The following is a 3,582-nucleotide window of genomic DNA, read 5'->3' as shown; positions in this document are numbered from 1 at the left end:
CAGAAACTGAAGAAAATAATAATTATTATTTTTAAACTCATGAAGTAGTGATCATCCATTCAGTCGACAGGCTTCCTTTGAAAAAAAATATTGCAAACAGAAAGTGTTATTATTAAGTGAGAAAACAATTCTATGATATCTATATTGTTGTGTGATTATTTAAGAGTTTCCCTTGATCCCTGTTTTATAGAGGAGGAAAATAGAGCTAACCTAACTTGATATAATCTTAATAGATTTATTGGGCTAAATAGTTGAACTATATTAAAAACAAACGGTAAAGCATTTTAGAAAATTTCTATCCATGACTATATTGTATCTGTTCTGTCTTCTACTATGTCAGCATTTTTCAGGAAGACTGCATTTTCCTGCATGCTATTTTAAAAGAGTGATTTAGGAACCAGTTTTTCAATCTGGTAGACCTCTAAGTAGTAAAAGCAGTCAAATTTTGATAATTTGTTAGTCTTCTTAATGTTCTTCATTTTATGTTATTTCTTTAAAAAGTACAACTTTTAATTGTATTTTTTCTATAGAAACTTCATTATGTTAAACAAAAATTAGGATGAAAATGTTGTCACATTCCTTCATCTTATTTAAGAATATGATCTGTCTTATTTATAAATATAATTATATAAGAAATATATAAGTATATTTCTTATAAATAAGAAATATACTTATTTATAAATCAAATGTTTTTTACATTATTCAAATGGAATTTTCATACTTGAAAAATAACTCCTTATCAATTATCTACTTGTCTACATAGTTTTCATCTGATATCCATTCATTATTTGTAGCATAAACAAATATCAAAGAACTTTGGCAGGGCATCAGATTACAAAATCTGAAATCAGTTGTGCTGTATATATAGTGCAGAAGTCTGAATTTGAATTCCACTAGTCTTAGAGCTCAGAAAATATCCCCAGTACCTCTGATTTAGTTTGGCTTTTAGTATTACAGAATCAGGATACACCCAGAGATTAAACCTTCCAAACGTCTTCCTGAACAAAATGAAGCTCTTCATATTATTAAAATAGTTGTTATATGAATATCTATACATGGCCGTGGGTGTTGGTTCACACCTGTAATCCCAGCACTTTGGGATACTGAGGTGGATGGATCACCTAAGGTTGGTGATCCAACTGCCTTGCCAACAAGGTGGAATCCTATCTCTACTAAAAATGCAAAAATTAGCTGGGTGTGGTGATGCACATCTGTAATCCCAGCTACTCGGGAGGCTGAGGTGAGAGAATCGCTTGAACCCAAAAGTCAGAGGTTGCAGTGAGCCAAGATCATACCACTGCACTCCAGCCTGGGCAACAGAACAAGATTCCATCTCAAAAAATAAAATAAAATAAAATAAAATAAATATCATATACATCTATACATAAAGATATATATTATTGAAGACTGAAGTCTTGCTGTGTTGCCCAGGCTGGAGTGCAGTGGTACACTTATAGCTCATTGCAGCCTTGAGATTCTGGGCTTAAGAAATCCTTCTGCCCCAGCCTCACAACATATGTATTTTTAGAAATCAGGGTCTTGCTGTGTTGCCCAGGCTGGAGTGCAGTGGTGTGATTCTGGCTCACTGCAGCCTTGACTTCCTGGGCATAAGCAACCCTTCTGCCCCAGCCTCCAGAGAAGCTGGAAATACCAGCATGTGTCACCACACACAGCTAATTTTATTTTCTTCATTTTTTGTAGAGTCGGGGTCTTATTATGCTTCCCAGGTTGGTCTTGAATCCCTCACCTCAAGCAGTTTTCCCACCTCAGCCCCTCAAAGTGCTTAGCAACCATGCCTGACTAAGATATATATTAAGGTAAAAACATAATAGAGAAGTATGGCAAATAACAGGTATTATACAAAGCATGCATACATTACTTCTTCCAGCCTTCACAGTAACTATTGAAGGGAGTCACTATTTTTATCCATGACAAGACACTGAGATTCAGAGAAGTAAAAACAATTTGTCCAGAGATACTTGAATACTGTGTACAAAATGTGAACCCGAGACATCACCCTGGAAAGATCAACACGCGTATTTGTGCTACAGGCACAAGTTTGCTTTATTATAGCTACCTGGAGACCTACCTTAAAGCTGCTTCTATACTGCATTTGAGACCAGTAGCTAGCAATTGGATATATTGCAATTCTTAACCTTGTATTCTTAACAAAACATAGAGCTTAATTTGCTTTAATTCCTTTTGGGTTGTCTTAGCCAAAGGGAGAGGGTTTTTATCAGGTTGCTTCTTTGTTGTCCTGGATGGATTTATAGAATTTTGCATCATCCAGGATAGATTCATTAAACAATAAAGGAAACAATGAGAACTCTCCCATGCAGAAACATTGCAAATCATTTCTTTCGATTCTCTGCCTTCATAAGTCACAACTCCCTTAGTGTTCTTTGGGCGTAGTGACTTCTTTCCAAAAAGTAATGTATGGGAAGAGGAAAACAGAATATCCTTTCAGTGGAAAAATGTGAAAAAGTGCTATCTCAGCCTGGAGTTCAAAATGAACATCCACAGTAACACGTCTTACTGAGAGCGTGCCCTCTTCATAAGATGAGAACAGTGCTTTACCGCTATGGGCTTCTTCTTAAAACCCATAACTCAGTTTATGTAGAAAATTTATTGTGTCAAGGTTGAGGACGTGCATTTGTGACACAACCTCAGGAAGTCCTGACAACATGTGCCCAAGGTGGTCAAGGCACAGTTTGGTTTTATACATTTTAACAAAACATGAGCCATCAATCAATATATGTAAGAAGTACATTGGTTCTGTCCAGAGAAGGTGGAGTCAACTCAAAGCAGAGAGGGCGCTTCCAGGTCACAGGTAGGTGAGAGGCAAAACAGTTTCATTCTTTTGAGTTTCTGATAAGCCTTTCCAAAGAAGGCAATCAGATACGCATCTACCTCAGTGAGCAGAGGGATGACTTTGAACAGACTGGGAGGCGGGTTGCCCTAAGCAGTTCCCAGCTTGAACTGGCCCAAAATAGTTTCCTTTCACAAGGGTCATTCTACCAAGTATCTCATTACTACTCTTCACAACTGCCAAGGATACCAAAAACAACAAAAAAATCTGGAAAAAAAAGCTCAGATTTTGTTCAATTGTCATTGTGCATGGGAAAACTCCCATGAACGTGCTGCCAATCCCTGTCTGTGAAGGACAGAGTCCAACCTCCCTGTCCCACTAGAGACATGAAGGTGCTCACTGAAGGGCACCGGCTCAGCGTATACACTGAATTTTCAGAGTCAATGGCATGTTTTTAAGTAGAAGGCTCCTTTTGTTGTTGTTTCTTAAAAGGGAAGCCTTCACACTGACCTCTGTACAGTCCCTGTAACATTCATAAATAACCCCAAACACAATATAGAGCTCTGAAGACTGCCTGTCACAAACATTTAATTTTACAGATTACCGTCCTATGAAGCAATATGAAATGCGTCTCTTTGGTGCATGTGTCCATAAAAGGTGTCCTGTGCCACTTGGCTATATGTTTATTTGTAAGGGCTGTAGCTTATTCTCACTGCTAGAAAAAAGATGTTGGTTATTAAACCACATAGTCAAATGTGATGTTATAAGAGAAC

Source organism: Cebus imitator, unplaced genomic scaffold (assembly GCF_001604975.1).
Source record: "Cebus imitator isolate Cc_AM_T3 unplaced genomic scaffold, Cebus_imitator-1.0 Scaffold649, whole genome shotgun sequence".
Lineage (NCBI taxonomy): Eukaryota > Metazoa > Chordata > Mammalia > Primates > Cebidae > Cebus > Cebus imitator.
This window is presented reverse-complemented; position numbering follows the sequence as displayed.